Below are 16301 nucleotides of genomic sequence, written 5' to 3' on the forward strand. Positions count from 1 at the left end.
AGTAGATAAACCATTTTACTTATTTTCTGCTTTGCAGCAAATTATCACTTTTCTTTTGTTTCATTTGTCAAAAACAATTTTTAAAATATGAGAACTGTAACTTGATACAGTGCTTAATTTCTTTCTTTCTCTTTCCCTTTCTTCTAATGTGTGTACTTAGTTTCTCATCAGATCTCACTAAAATGTGTGGGCTTGCCTTTTTTCTTTTTATCTTTTACCCTAAGGCATTATGAATCATTAATCTCAATGCTTGCAAAATAATACATATATACAGTAAATGGTCTTTTCTTCAAAGCTTACAAATCCTTGGTTGATTCACTGCCATTACCTAAAGACCAATAGCAAAAGTATATTTGTACAGTGCAGAGTGTCTTGTAAACTGTTTTCAGGAAAAGTATGGCGAACATTTAATTTTAAACTAAGGAGTTTAAAGTGGGAGAAACAGTGCTTCTGCCTAGCCCCTAATTTCAGATGGGACTGTCATTTTTGATTTGCTTCCCAATACTGTATAGCAAAAAAGAATAAAAATAAAAAGCTTCAGGCCTCCAGAACATTTTTAAATATGCTTATTGGCTTTCATTTCTGAAATGTTTACTTTCAGTTTGTAGTTCAGGCAATTTAGCAGAACTCCTAAAGTGAATCAAGACCCCCCAGAGAGATGCAAGCTTGCCATATCCTAAATATCAAGACCAGGTGGATCTTGCTTGTCAGCACAGCTGGAGCGGAGGAGGGTGAAGGGCAGATGTACTCAAACAAGGAGATTCATTTTTGTTTGTCTGCTTCAGTGCCAAAAGAAGATGCTAGATTGTGCTTGAGAATAAATCCTTGAGGTCTGCATACTGGCAGTGAATCAGCTGACCATTGGATACATGGGCAGTTTTGCGGCTCCTCATACTTTTAATTAGTATATTATTGTGCCAGCACAGTGCCACCCCTCTTCCACCCCCTCCTTCGATTACCCTTTCATTAAGGAAAATTTGACTCTCTGTTTTTATGATTGCTGGGAAACCCTTCATTGCCTGGCAATTAGAACAAAGTCTTGCACTAGTTAATGATATAATCAGCTTGTTTAATTAATAGAGACAGAGTATGGTTAAATTTCTTAACGTGAGATTATACCATTGGCCTGTTTCTTACCTTGTGTCACGCAGTTGCTTTGTATAGTGCTTTCACCTTCATTCTTCTCATGTTCTGCTGCTATTTATAGACTTGCTATGGCTGTAGCATAGGTAGATCTCAGAAAAAATATAAATGATTTTACTACTTCAGGTTTATACTAAGCTAACACTGGGAAAAGCAACAGATATTGCTATGTCTCATAAAAGGAGTATAATTGCATCTTAAAATAATATCAACTTAAGCATCTAGCACAAAGAAAACATGTGCTGTACACAGTTAGCATGGAACAAATTATGCAGCTCAAGTAACACATACACAGAGAAAAAATTCACATACAGCAGGGGTGTCAAACTTGGTTTTTGGTGGGTCACAGTGGCTGCAGGATTTTCTGCTAATAGAACATACTATACTGCCTTGATTTTCATTTTTATTTTTTATAACCAGCAGCTATACAATAATGAGATGCAAAGCAAGCCATTAGATGGCCAACTAACTTAAATCCCATTTGAATTTCTGTATTCCATACAATTTCTGTCTCAATAAAAGATATGAAAAGAAAATAAAGTGAAGATTTGAGAAATATTGATCTATAATGCTCTGCAAAGCATTTGGATAATGATAACAGAAAACAAAATCAGTTTTGAAAATTACTAGTGTGGTAGTATAAGTACACTAAGAAACCACAGAATTAAATAACAGATTTCATTACCAATTAAATAGCAGACAGATTGGAGTGAATATGGTGGCTCTTCACTACTGCTTGAGACCCCTTAGTTAACTGGTCATCTGTTGTATTCTTTGCATCTCATTATTGTTTGGATGCCAGTTAAGTGTGAGTGTTACACCCCTGACATACAGCAAACAACACTAGCCCAGACCGAGAGAATAAATGCCTCAGAGGATGTGGATACTGTGGAAACAAGGCTCAGAACAGGGACATTGCTCTGTATAAAGAAAAGTATACCTGACATGTGAACTACAGAACCATTATACAAGGTAAGATGAGAGAACACACTGCAAGGGTATGCCATAACTGAGAACTCAGTCAGATAATGACAAATTGTATGCTTGTTCAATGTTGAGGAGAAACAGAACCTCCGATACAGACAAAGATTTGGCAGATATAGAAGTATTTGTACAAATAAAAATATAGTTCAGATTGTTTACTACCATTCAAGTCATTATTCTTTTCTTTTGTATATTTATATTAGTTTAAAAAGTAGGATTGCAATACAGACTTTATAAGGCATCTCAGGCCTTTTTGTTATGTAGGTACATAGTTGGATGTTAAAATTATAAGCATATTAAAATGCAAACACAACAACAGAGAACTGTTTATGGATCTCTGCATGGTAGATATGCCTGCATTGTAACTGCTTGGCTTGAAAGTGCACTTAGATGTGGGCATCTCTATATTACTGTTACCTGTATTTTACCTAGTTACCAATAACGGCAGTTATAGAAGAGTTTGTATATGTTTTCACAGCTACTAAATGACTTACTAAACAGTACACCTTGACCATAACAAAACAGTCTACCTGCCTAGATCCATGACCCTTGTGCTTCAGTGTGTTCTTAGCAAAGACCGGCAGCCAACAGAGCAATCAGACATCATAATTTTCATTACATAGTAAATTGGATGAACAAAACAGCTGACAGATCTCAGTTACTACAATGCTGCCATTGTAACCCATTAATATTGTTAAAAGGTCCACTTGGGCCAAATAAATGAAAGAATACTCATGCCCTAATAAGGACAAAGAGGAGAAAAAAGTCACTAACAACATGAGATTGAATGAAGAAAAATATGCCTTTCTACACAGGGATTTTTCTAATTAATTTTTCAGGTTGTTTCAGCAAGATGGCTGATTTCTAACATCCAGTCCCAAAGTCTGATTTGATTCCCATAGCATATTCTTCATATTATCATGTATGTTTTCTCTAGTGACTTTATAATGCTGAAATGTGTGTTTCTTGTGATTGAATGTACTAGGGTAAATTGATTTACTAGGGTACATTTCTGTCATCCATGTGTAACAGCAGGAATACAATGACTGTGTGGAGGCAATTCACCTTTCTCAAAAAAGCGAATCAATATGAGGTTAATCAATATAAAAGCTTTAATGGGGAAAGTTATCAAGGAGCCATTGCAGGATGACAAGCATTTCTGGTTAATCAAAAGCACATTCTTTTATAGAAATATAGATAAAACTTTTTTTTGTACTCAGGGTAATTCTTTTTAACAAAGGCTTATTAAATAAATAAACAACTATATCCACACACTGTGGTCTGAACACACTTCAGAATGATTAAAAAGAAAAAAAATTTCTGACATGACAATTACAGACACAATAAGGCATTTTGCAGGTGTATTGCTATTGATATGAAGGAGCTCTAGTCATGTTTCTTGACACACTTCTGCTGAATAATTTGTTGGCTGAAAGACCTCAGCGTTAGAGTGTCAGAGAGAAGATGTGAAGTATTGTTGATAATGGCACTGTTTGTTTGAATTCTCTCCTTTGCTACTACCTCCAGGGGGTGCAGAGAGTGTTCCAGTTATTAGTTTGTTGATTTGGTAGGACTCTCTTAAAGTGATGTTGCCAGCCCAGCACTGGTCATCAAAGTTGTGGAAGATGACAAGAAAATCACTGCCCACGTTAAAGGAATTCTTTCTCCTAAGAAAAAAGTGCCTGCTCTACTCTTTCTTATATACTGTAGTTCTCCTGGTATTACAAGACCAGTCCTACCTGTTATTGATATGGACCCCCACATACTTGTAGGAGTGCACCACCTCCACATTCACTCCTTGAATAGTGACTGGGCATAGTGGCTCTTTGGTGTGGTGAAAGTCAATAACCATTTGCTTGGTTTTGCTGATGTTACATTGCAGACAGTTCTTTCTGCACCAAAAAATCTAGATTTCCACCTGTCTCCTATACTATATCTTTATATATCATACGCTACCATGGCTGTCCGTTTGTCCATCCACGATTTTAAATCACCTGTAGCTCGCAAACCGTTTGACACATTGACCTGAAATTTGGTACACTTATACTATGTGACGTCCACTGTCCGCTTTCGGGGTGATGATGTTTTTTCCTCTTTTTATTTTTTTTTTTATTTTATTGTAGAATCAACTCTCGGCAGCAGGGCGGCCGTGTGGCGCATGCATATGGGCGCCGTTCTCGTTCCTACCACCTTCGCCTTCACTTCCCTTACCTCTTCATATCTTAAATCATTCTTGAGGCAGATTGAAGGCTTAAGTGCCAGCTTAAGTGAAAAATTATGGAAAACATACTAAGTAATTGCAACACAAAAAATAACAATCAGTTTTAATGCAAAAAGATGCAGACGAAAGAAGAGAAGAAGCGGGCCGCTAGGGTTGGAGAAAAGAAGAGCTGCTCAGGAAGCAGCAAGCGCATCAACCTCTGAGCAAACGAATGCTAAACGTACAGAGAAAGAGAATGAAAACTATAAGTCAAGTGTATTCACTGCACATTATCGTGTAGTGCGCCGTTACTGGGATCTTATATTATAGATAATGTAACTTAAGCAAGGTATTAAAAAAAATTAATTTTCCCAAAATTCCTACAACAGAGACGTTAATCATAATCCAGAAACTGGATAACCATGTTAAAAAAAAAAAAAGATAGATGGATGGATCATGCAATACATTGACAAGCCACCTTATTTACAAATTAACCTAGCAATTACCAAATGTTCTTTTTTTTTCTCCCATTAGTTGGCACAAAGGGAATATTGAAAATTGATCAATTCAGTGGATTATTTCTGCCGTTATTCTGCCTTGGTATTGGATACAGCAGCACTTTTAGGATTATCCCACTTTGTTGTTGTGTTGTCCAAACGGCAAACCACTAATCTCTGCAGGGCAGATGTAAAGGTAGAAGGTATGAGGAGCTGTCATACATCTCCAATAAAAACAAATAAAAAAGCTAATCACGTTTACCTCGATACATTAGAGCACGTGCGGCATGCTTAAAAGTTGCATTATACTAATCTGCGGACATTTACCAACTGCTGAGGAGCACAAAGGTTGCATAATAATCTGCTTCTGATAAGGAATGCCAGCAGATGCATCTCTAAATATGATTTCCAATAGCACAGCAACGGTTCATAAACTTGCTTAAAACCTTATATATGGTACAATACCAGAGAATCACAAAGTTTAAAACATTAAAACATGCATTGTTTAGTTGATGAAAGGAAAAAATGCTTCTATTTATATTCAGGCTATTGTCAAAGGAGAACACAGTATGTCTCTAGTGTGTTCTCCAAAAAAGACTGAGAATATGTAATGGAAGAAACATACACACGAAGTGCAAATGCCTGCTGTTGTAATAGCAAAGATTTTTGCTTAAATGTTAAAGTTGCTACCTTTAGCATTTGAACCAGAGTTTGAGTTCTGGTTGCAGCATCTCCTGCATGAAGTATACAGTTGCTCTCCACATTTTGATCGGCTTCCTACAGCGTCTATATGCCCACAATGCAAAGGAACACAGGCTAATTTTGTCTATGTTCCAACCAGCATATCCAGATATAATTGTCCTATAACTGTGTAAGCAAAGTTTGTTTCACATTAATAAAATTAATTGATAGGTATCACTTTTTTCACAAGTATTTATGTTAACACAAGAAGACACTGACTCACTTCAAGCACAGCAAAGAGTGGCAGTTTTGTATGACTTGCAAGATTGTAAAGGTTGATTTTATAACATGTCATCATGTAAGAAAATTATCTGCAAAAAAAAAAACTATTGAAGGCATTCGGAAGTACAATGCATATAGACTGTGGCGACAATGAATAAGGAACTTGTGCTTTTTAAACTCTCAAACAGAAGAGAAGAATAGAATTGAAAAAAGAAAAAGGGTAGAGACTGTGGCTGCACTCACCATGCCTGTAAATGCCTTGTACCGTGCCTGTTGCATCAGGAAACACCTTATTGGCTGTCACAAAAAGAAGAGAGCACAACTGTGCTGAAAGGTTGGCACTCAGTCGACAATTTTCACTCACGTTAATTGGGATGATCCGGCGACAAGATCAGCGTCTTTGGTCGGCAAATCTGACATACTTCACATAATGTGACATTGATTTTGGCATAACCACCCTCAACTTGGACTCCACACTTCTCGATATATAACCTAACATCCTGTTAGCTTTCTTGATTACTTCTGTACACTGGATGTAGATAGTGATAAGTCCACTATAACTACTATGTTCTTCTCATAAGGTTTGCTTTTAAGTTTTTTTGGACCTCCCGTTTTTTCAGGACAGTGTAAAAAATGTTAAATCTAAAAAGTAATGCCTTTTAAAAAATCTCAAACTACTTTGAGATGGAAGGCAATTTTTTTAAATAAATGAAACACTTTGTGAAATAACTCAAACACAATGCATTAGTAAATGAACATAGACATTTAATGAAATACAGTAATCCCTCCTCCATCGCGGGGGTTGCGTTCCAGAGCCACCCGCGAAATAAGAAAATCCGCGAAGTAGAAACCATATGTTTATATGGTTATTTTTATATTGTCATGCTTGGGTCACAGATTTGCGCAGAAACACAGGAGGTTGTAGAGAGACAGGAACGTTATTCAAACACTGCAAACAAACATTTGTCTCTTTTTCAAAAGTTTAAACTGTGCTCCATAACAAGACAGAGATGACAGTTCAGTCTCACAATTAAAAGAATGCAAACATATCTTCCTCTTCAAAGGAGCAAATAAATCAATAGGGCTGTTTGCTTTTAAGTATGCGAAGCACCGCGGCACAAAGCTGTTGAAGGCGGCAGCTCACACCCCCTCCGTCAGGAGCAGAGAGAGAGAGAGTTAGAGAGAGATAGAGAGAGACAGATTAAAAAATCAATACGTGCCCTTTGAGCTTTTAAGTATACGAAGCACCGTGCAGCATACTTAAAAGCTGCACACAGAAGGTAGCAAAGTGAAGATAATCTTTCAGCATTTTTAGACGAGCGTCCGTATCGTCTAGGTGTGCAAACAGCCCCCCTGCTCACACCCCCTACGTCAGGATCACAGATAGTCAGCGCAAGAGACAGAGAAAAGTAAGCTGGGTAGCTTCTCAGCCATCTGCCAATAGCATCCCTTGTATGAAATCAACTGGGCAAACCAACTGAGGAAGCATGTACCAGAAATTAAAAGACCCATTGTCCTCAAAAACCCGCGAAGCAGCGAAAAATCCGCGATATATATTTAAATATGCTTACATATAAAATCCGCGATGGAGTGAAGCCGCGAAGGGCGATATAGCGAGGGATTACTGTAATGCACTTTTGTGTAGCACATCAAAACATTTTCTTAAATGGCACTATATCCTCCAACATCCCTAAGGAACTTAACGTTAATTTGTGCCTTTAAACTGGCCTTGTATGACTGTGTTCAAGAATATGCACTGGGTTGGCATCTGCTTATGCCCAATGCTGCCAAGACTGGCCCTGGCTTGCCGCACAACACTGAATTGGATACCGCGGGTTACATGCAGTTTGTAAAATAGCACAATGCTATAAAAAGCGACACACTTCTTAAAGAGTATCGCAAAATATTCTGACAAGGGCGTTTTGGGAAAATGTTTTGAATCATTTAAAGAATCACCTAATTAGCTTTTGAAATAAAAAATAGCACTTTTACTTTTGGAACATAACGCGACGTTTCGGAGCACGGTATGGGCGCAGCCATTTTCATGAAATTATTTGTGGCGGAAAGTAAACCAAAATTACACCTTTTGGCTTACTAAAAAGTTTACAAGGCCTGAGTTGCCTCGGAGGCTTGCATATTGTAATCTTTTTAGTTAGCCAATAAAAGGTACCATTTTGCTTGACTTCTCACTACGTTCATAATGGCTAACACGGTACAACAACCAACTACAGAAAAAAGGCAAATTCGTTTCTGAAATAACGAAAGTGCTAGTGTTATGTTGTGTGTGTTTTTACTGTGTAATTTAAACCTCCATAGGTAGATCTTTCACTGATGCGTTCGTTAGTCTTTGTACTTACACAAAATGACCGTGTCCAACGCTACCCGTAACTGCGATTGTGCAAAGGCGCGAAGCGTCGCTTTTAAAAAGTGGGCAGCCTGGAGGGCGGGTGTAAGTTGGCGCGGGTGCACGCACTTGGTCCTAGGTGCGCGCGTCGAAGTGATCCTGTCTCTTTAAGAAGGGAGGGGGATGTGGGCGCGCGCCCAGATGACTGCAATTCACTGAGTAAGTGTGTGTGTGTGTGTGTGTGAACTCTTGGGGCGGAGTCTCTTGCTGTACTGCTTCAGAGGTTATTGACAAATTTTTAAAGAGCGTTTGGATCTGCACAGCGTTAGGGACCTCTCAGTTACTTGTGGGGCATTGTTTATAACAAGCACTGGTGTTTGGAGTACAAAACCGTGAACCTGTGGAGATAACGAAGTAGCCAACTAAAAGCAAAGGACTGAGCAGCTGGCCAAACAAAAGCCGAGTGTTTTTGGACGTGGCGTGGAAATACGGGCATTGGGAGCACGCACCTAGGGATCCTGAGTCGCCTCGAAGCTGGGCTGCTGGAGTAACGAGAATTTTTGGTGAAGCTTGATCACGCACGCAGGTACGTGGACTTTGCACCGCGGAAACTCACGTTGCGACAGAAGCTATTTATAATTTACACTCAGCCTTGATGCTTTTCCACGCCGGCTCTCTTACTTGTTTGGAATTGGAAACCATGGTCTGGGTTTTCACAGGGCGCTGGAGACGGTAGACTTTTTTTTTTTTTTTGAAGGCGTGTAGGGTTTCAGGGTTGAGACCGAAGCCCCCGCTGTTTCTACGCTTCGCCTGACACCTGTGACACCCGAGCGGTTGAACGCTTTTCCAGTTTTCTACGTACCGTTCCCCGCTTCCCAGTTGAGCGCGTCTCGATTGCAGCAGTAGTGTTTACGCAACCCGCCGGGCGCTCCCTGAGCCGCGGTTATATGATGTTACTTGGCGCAGTGATAGATAAGTCTACCTTCCCATTGCTGGCAATACAGCGACACACACTCTTAACCCGTTGCAAAATATAACCCCGACTGAAGGAATGCAGAAGCGTTCCCGTTCTTGGTCCATTTGAATAGTTGGCATTACCACATTACAGAAAATAATAAGTGAGCGGAAGGCAACCTCACATCCAAATAAAAAGGTGAGTTGTCATTTTGGTTGAACAGCTTCTTTGATTGGCGTCAAGGTTGCGGAATAGCATAGGCGATGGCGATCTCGCTCCTCGAAGTGTAGTGTTTACCGATTATTGTTTCAATCAGTCTGAATCCAGATCATGACAGTAGATAAACCGCTTGCATTTAGGGAAATGATTCCAAAGAATGATTAATTTGAGACCGTGCAACGCGCGGCTTCATCTGCATCCTAAAGGAGTGCAGGTTAGGTTGGAAGGCAATTTTAAATTGCCTCAGGGTTTTTGAGTCAACCATGGCATATGATCCAAAACGCATGATGCTCTTTAGTTTGAATAACCGGATTTAGAAATGTGGATGGATATTCAGTATGGACTGAAAGACTAATGTTGTACAACTGACTCCAGATTTGTGACTGCAGCTAATCATGGTTTTGAATTTGCAAATTACCATCCTGGCGGTTGTTAGAGCACTTCAAAACTGTATTTTAGGTCAGCCTTAATCGTTTAAACCTGAACTGAGGAAATGTGGTCCTAGATGGCTGCATCTTTTTGTAAAACAATACTTTTGAATTAGGTTCTTTTGTAAATGAGCCAGTACCCATAATTCACTGCAAATGATCTACTTTTAACATATTAATGCACTGTCGATATCTGAGTTAATTAAACTATCTTTTGATTTCAAGAACAGAACCTTTACAAATAGTTTGAAGACGGAGTTCACCCTGTAAAGTTTTAAATGCAGGAAAAATAAACACAAAGTCGAATTTTATATGAGGCTATATCATTGTATAAAGTAATTGATATGTGCTATACTTTAATTCCTGAGTTTAGCTAGTTCCAGGCTTTTTAAGCACAATGGCGTTTTTGAAAGAAAGTAAGCAATATCAGTTGCAAGTATGTTTGGTTAGTTTTAGAAGCTGCAGCCTTCTCTAATGCAGCTCCGGATTCAGAGCATCTGTTCAGCCTCTGAAGGATCTGTTTTATTGGTAAAGCAATTGCTGGTGCACTTTGGAAGTATTGAAATCACACTGGCTCAATTTCTTTGGTGTGATCCCAGAAACATACAACTGTGAATGGTGTGTGCCAATATTATGAATTACCAGACTGTGGAGCAGTAAGAATGTTTTAAACACTTATGGGGTTTAGATAGTTTAGGATTGGCTAATAGAGCCCTGCAGGTGAATGCGTGAATTACCTTTTCTCCATTCAGAAGTGTTTCACTTTCAGGTTATGTGGTCTTAGCTGAAAAAATACAAATAAATACATTAATTTACATAAGAGGGTATATAGATCTTGGACGACTAGCATTTTGTTCATTGATTTGCCATAATATGTGCCATCCTTTATGAAATATACTATGGTTGATTCCAGTGATTCCAAACTAATTGTACTTTTTGTCCCAGATTGCCAGAGGTCGATTAGGTGTTAAAAAGAGGTTATTAAATTATTCTTTTGGAGTTGAGAGACAAACAAAGGGTGAGGAGCCCTGTCCCTGTTGCCTTTTTATTGTTCTTTGGAGGCTTATTTTAGCATGATATCCATACTTGGTGTTTCTCTTCTGTTCTTGGAGTTTTAGGAATCTGGTAGCTGTGCCAGTGTGGAAAGTAAGATGTTAATGAATACCCCCAAATCTACATTCTTATCATTCGTTTTTTTAACAGAGATTGTTTACTGTGTTTCTGATATTTTAGTTTTTATATATTTGCTGTTCCTGCCTGCTGACTTCTCTGAACAGCACTGTGAAAATGTAGCACAGGGAACTGTAGCTTCTCTTTTCTATAGTATTTAGCAAATCCAAGTACTCCACTCAGATTACAGACAGGATTGAAATCTGAAACCAGTATTGTCAAAATGTCAGGTATGTATCTCCACCCTTTAATGTGAGAAGATCTGACATTCTCCCAATTTTCAGGGGGATGCATTATAATATAATGCATTATTTGGACTGTGGGAGGAAACCCACGCAGACACGGGGAGAACATGCAAACTTCACACAGGGAGGACCTGGGAAGTGAACCCAGGTCTCCTTACTGCGAGGCAGCAGTGCTACCACTGCGCCACCGTGCCGCCCCTTTTATATTTTCAGTCATCTCTTATTGTAAAAGTAGCACCTAGCAAGTAGTACAGGCTGCATGTTCCTATGTCAGAGTCTGTTTTATTCCAATGATCACCAAGTGTTATCCTGTAGTATGTGTTAAATATTTTGTTCCTCCCTTTCTGTGAAAGGCAGAGAGTAAAGTGTTTTACTTTATAATTTTATGTGAAAATAATTTTAAATGGGTCTGACCTCTCATAATTTAAGGCAGTGCAAAAAGGCTTCATTTGTGTGAAGAGTTTAAGCAGTTATTGCCAGGGTGAAGACAGTAATAAACATAAAGAAAACGAGTAATAAAAAGCAAAATTTCCACCACATTTGGGCGTGTCTCCTCATTAAATTGGTTTGGAGGGTGGGCTAGTGCCACATATCTATGATCCAGAGACCCATATTTTTTGGCTGTATTCCCTAGAACTGAAAACCACAGCCTTTTGATGCACAACTAAAGGGTCTTTGCAGAGCACAGAGCAGAAGTGGGGAAGCTGGGGAACTGTATATGAGATGGGTTTTACCCTTAAAATGTAGCATGATGCCACATTAAGTCAATGTGTAATTGTACACCGAGCTGATTGTCATAAGATTCAGTTCTTCTGTTTTCAAGTGCTGATTAAAATGTCAGTGTTGATGTGTTGTTCTACTGTGAGGAAGGATGGATGCTTGATAATGTGTTTTTAGTGCTGTCTTGTCCATTTAAGAGCAAGTTACTGTTTCCCAGTTTGAGAGTCTCCTTTGTAGATTACATTGCATTGTGCTGTAGTTTTCCATCAAATCTTTTGCTTTGAAGCCTTTGATTGATTCTGAAGCCTTGAAACACCTTTGTTTCTATAAATAAATTAGCCTTTCGTATATTTTGTAAATATGCATACGGGGTGAGGGACAAGGCTAGGGCTGGGGGTAGATGGGAAGGTTGGGGGTTGGGTGTCAGGAGTTGGTTGGACACAGGAGCATAAACTGGCTTCGATTTCCTGTTAGGCGTGTCAACTGCCCTATGGAGAGCGAGAGGAAAGCAGCTGTAATTGTTTGCCTGTGGAGCAACCGACAGCAGGCATTGCTGCAGTCACTGCAGATGTGTAAGCCTTTGCCTTTCAGCTAATTTTCTGTAAGGTTTTAGTAAATGCAACACATAATTTTCTAGGAGCTGCTGCTTCCATTTTTCTTTTGTCTATCACACTGATTGAAACAAGTAATTTTGTGTTTTTAAAATAGCATGTACTACTAATGCAGAGAGAGGCAGAAGAATGGGGGTTTTGGATCATTTTTGTGCTCTGAAATAAAAGCCTTTTTCTGGTTCTGCAATGAATACATTGGGAAGGATAGTTCTTTTTCTTCAGTTTTAATATGATTCCATTGTTCTATTCACTATTGCGGGCAAACTGCTGATAATCATGATGTACTTGGGTTTCCAGTTCAAAGTATCGTGAAAATTGTATATTGATGTACGGTGCAAATCTGCTATGTTTAAAATATTTGTACACTTTGATATAATTTTGTGGTGAACTGGGTTAACAGTTGGGTTTACTTCCATCCTGCCCCTTTTGCTGCTTGGTCATGCTCCAGCTAACTGGAATTACATGGTTACAGGAAATTGGTTTGAAAGGATATTAGATAGATAGATAGATTAGGTGAACTGTTTACAGTCGACAAGTTAGGTGATAATCCCAATGCATTGAACATTAAAAATTATTATTTATTAAATTATAAAAGGAGTATAATCACTTCAGGTTGTGATAGTTTATCTTCTGTTTAGATTCTACAATACACTGTAGACCACTTCTTCAGAAAAGTCAGTGTGCCTGATAGAATTGCTGCATAAACCACTTTGATTGCTTGTTCTTTAAGTGTTGCGGGTTTTATTTCATACACTTTATCATTGATGATCTTGCACATAAGTCAAGTGTACACATCTTTATGAGCCTGCAGGCTACTGGGAAGTCTGGCCTTTATCTCAGAGGAAGATTTAGGAGGACATCATTTGGTGATCTTGGTTGTAAAACTGTACTCTAGTTTCCTGAATAGACTGATATTCAAAACTAGTTTTAATTGACTTTTAATTTGACTTTTGCTGATTTTTTTTTGAATTTCTGACAGAGAGTTGAAAGGAGACTCTGACTGGCATGCTGTTTTGCTGTCAGTCAATATATTCTAAATGTTTCTGTATTTGTTAGATGGGGATCTTGAAGCATTTGCTGTCTCTGATTGTCATGGCATTAGTTCCTTTACTACTGCAAAGAATTGCATAACTTTTAACTTTGGACATCTCAGTGAGTGGAAAGTTGGCAGGGAGCACACCCACATCAGAGTATTGCTTTGAGCTGGCCTGGCTTGCTGAAGTTGATGGAGCTTGGCAAGTCTGTATTGCACCTGTTACTACTAAACGATGAAATCTTCCAGTAAGGAGGGACTTTTTTTCTTTCCTGTGTGCTCTGTTTATTATGATTAATTGCAATGGATTCTATCAAGTGAAAAGGCAGACCTTTAGGACAGGAGAAGAACATGAACTCAGAAAATTTGTGAGATTATGCAGTAAATGTATCTATTCTCCATTTTTCATTAATAAGTTAGGTACATAACGATTATCATTACTTTTACATTGTTACTGCTTATGTGCAGGTGTTGTATTTTGGACACATTCAAATCTCTGCAGGCCTTATGAATGAATTGGTTACTAATAGTAGAATTAGTTTATCTACACAAAACAGGTATTTTTTTTTATAATAATCATAAAATAAGTTGTTTATAACAGAAATCAACATTGCATACCATATACTGTATATAAAATTCCATTGGATATTCTAAAATAGCCACATTCACCAACATCAAACAAATACTGCAATTTGTAAAGCACAAAATGAACACTACTAATAGCAGAAACAAAAACTTCCATTCATCCATTTTCTAACTCACTTAACCAGTTCATGGGGTGCTGGTAAAAGTTATTAACCGAAGCAGTATCATATCAAGGTATTATAAGGCATGCTTATTACTAGTTCCATCTTTTATGCAGTGTTTTAATATAATGCTTTTAAAGTAACAATATGATTTTAGTTTTCCTGTAAGTTATAAATAGCTTGATAGAAAAAAATTGTTTTAATTAATGAAAATAACATTTTTACCACACTTTAAATTGCTTGAAAATTGTTAGCCAACTGGATTGAAGCTTGTCTGCAGATACAGTAGTTTTAGAAATGGGTTTCACTGAGAAGTATACAACAAAAGTAAACTTCTGTGCCGTTGTATCAGGCCTAAAGTAAATCAAAAATCTAGGCAATAAATAAGTAAAAGCTTTTGTTTGGTGTTTGGCCCTGTGTGTTCTAAAATTCCGCTTCAGACAAATAAATAATAATTTGGTGCATCGCTAATTAGAACACCCCACCCCAGCTCTTGTTGAGAAAATTGCTGTATTAAAAATTTAACATTTATTGCTATGCAGTGTTGTTCAGATTTTCTTAGAGCTTAATGCTGCATTGTACTGCAGCAAGCAGACTGAAATCAAATATAATCGCACACATGACAAATTTATTGGAGTTCATGTCATGCTTATTTGTAGACATTTTTCATTTTATTATGCCCTGTTACAGTAAGAAAATATTGGTTAGGAAAACTGTTTATATTGCTATTTTAGCATATGCTCATTTAATATCTGTATAGTATATGTCCATATGTGCACTTCATTTGGCTTAATAATTGTGTCAGTTGTTGATTCATTTAGATTTTGCAGATTAGCATACTATGAAAGTATTGTATACTATAAATAAATTTGTACCCTGCATCCATGAATAAGCATTTGCAATAGTTATGTTATGCACCTTGGTTTATTATATTTACCTTTCTGATTTCTTTTAATCCTAGAGACAGTTGCAAGATGAATTCAGACTTGCATTTTAACAGTAGCCTAAAATCTGTGATTTCAAGCATTAAGACTGTTAAGTACAGTTTCATTTATTGCCAGTGTTCAAATGAAGATAGATTTGTCTTGCATATATGCCTTACATTGGCAACTGAGAGCAAAGGGGAGATGGAAAAAATTTGCCCACAATAATGTGATATTCAAATAAAAACTTCAACTTGCTTTTATAAGATTAACCAACTCAAGATTTGGGACCACCTGGACAAATTAGCACTTTCCATGTATATGTCTGCTTGAAGTGTAGGTTTTCTTTGATTGGTTCAAAAAAAATGCTGAATAAGTTAAGTGGCATTCATGTATCACCATATATTTGCAATCCGATACTAATCTAGCTGTTAACCAAAAACCTAACAGCATTGTGAGAATTGCCATCAAATCAATCTCCGAACTGTTTATAAGATTTGATCATAGAAAAGTAAAATTTCTTGAAATCAGTTTGGAAGTTGAACTCCTTTTAACTAGGTCTGGATTTTTCAGATGTTTGGATTTTTCCTTATTGCATGTGCTGCTATTATGTAAAATTTTGATTTTGTTTGTTTTGATTTGATTGGATTTTTAGGATAAAAAGGAGAAAAATTGCAATAATTGATTAATATCCATCTATAAATACTTAAACCCTAGAATACTTAGTGAATTTAGTATTCTCAGTAGTAGTTTCTTTAGTAGTCAATTGGATGATGATGTCAGAGTGGAGTGCAGGTTTATACAGTATGTTCACATGTGATAGTTGAAAGATCACTTATTAGAGATCCTAGAATTCCAAAGAAGCTATCTTCTCTGGCAAATGCATATTGGCCTGTGATTTGCAAGGATACACATCACTTTGCAGGTAGCTGCCAAATAGTGAGTTTACAAATCCACTTTCCCAACTTCAACATATGCCATTGCAGGGTGTACCTCATTTTAGAGACTACAGGTCACCGTTTAAGAACAATGGAAAATATCCACTTCTGAACCCATTACATCACATCGCACTCGGTTTACTTAAGTTTTCATCTGTAAATTCTCTCCCTATTTATCCAAT

At 37.7% G+C, this 16301-nt stretch overlaps 1 protein-coding gene across 1 annotated transcript in view; it reads left to right on the plus strand.

Moving 5' to 3' along the window:
- The first annotated feature begins 8399 nt into the window (after positions 1-8399).
- sema4c (sema domain, immunoglobulin domain (Ig), transmembrane domain (TM) and short cytoplasmic domain, (semaphorin) 4C) overlaps positions 8400-16301 on the plus strand; it is a 38986-nt gene continuing 31084 nt past the window's right edge. Inside the window, exon 1 of the mRNA XM_028797615.2 lies at positions 8400-8717. The gene's annotated coding sequence lies outside the window, so the exon portion shown is untranslated. The remainder of the gene's footprint in view (positions 8718-16301) is intronic.

The sequence above is a fragment of the Erpetoichthys calabaricus genome, chromosome 1 (genome assembly GCF_900747795.2).
Source record: "Erpetoichthys calabaricus chromosome 1, fErpCal1.3, whole genome shotgun sequence".
Lineage (NCBI taxonomy): Eukaryota > Metazoa > Chordata > Cladistia > Polypteriformes > Polypteridae > Erpetoichthys > Erpetoichthys calabaricus.